Source organism: Antrostomus carolinensis, unplaced genomic scaffold (assembly GCF_000700745.2).
Source record: "Antrostomus carolinensis isolate BGI_N321 unplaced genomic scaffold, ASM70074v2 scaffold48716, whole genome shotgun sequence".
Lineage (NCBI taxonomy): Eukaryota > Metazoa > Chordata > Aves > Caprimulgiformes > Caprimulgidae > Antrostomus > Antrostomus carolinensis.
This window is the reverse complement of record NW_010324881.1, coordinates 1-542: the sequence shown is the minus strand read 5'-3', so window position 1 is coordinate 542 and position 542 is coordinate 1. Positions and strand designations below refer to the sequence as shown.

Below are 542 nucleotides of genomic sequence, written 5' to 3'. Positions count from 1 at the left end.
ACCCCCTCCTTTAGGGACAACATCCACACTGCTGTCTGCAGCCCCAGTGGAGGAGGATCAGCCCAGGCATCCCGAGGTGTGGCCATTGGGTTTCTCTTCCAGCTGACACTGGGTTTTGAAGGCCTGGACACTGTCACTGCAGTGCCTGGACAATGTCGCTGTGGTGACAAGGACAAGGACAAGTGAGAACTCCCAAGAACAGGGGGATGTAGCTCAGCGGGAGAGCGCTTGCTTCGCATGTAAGAGGCCCTGGGTTCAACCCCCAGCATCTCCAGCTCCTTTTGCATCCCTCAAAACTTCCTGTGGGAAACATCCCCTTTCTTGATGCACAGGACATTCCCAAAGCTGATCTCCCCCTTGCACTAGAGTTTCTCCTCCTGGAATCCCCCAGCTCTTTCCTTTCCAAGGTATCTGCCTTTCCCCGGGCCAGAGCTGCCCACTGTGACCGTGGTGGCAGCAGGGGACCCTCCGCCACCCCCCTGCCCTGACAGCCCCATCCCCAGGCAAGGGGGGCCGAGCTGGGTCTAAGGGGAGCAGCTGGG

At 59.2% G+C, this 542-nt stretch overlaps 1 non-coding gene across 1 annotated transcript; it reads left to right on the top strand.

Annotated features, from left to right (window-relative positions):
* Positions 1-202: 202 nt before the first annotated feature.
* Positions 203-274, top strand: TRNAA-CGC (transfer RNA alanine (anticodon CGC)). Its single transcript has one exon. It is a non-coding gene; the product is annotated as a tRNA-Ala (tRNA).
* The last annotated feature ends 268 nt before the right edge of the window (positions 275-542 follow it).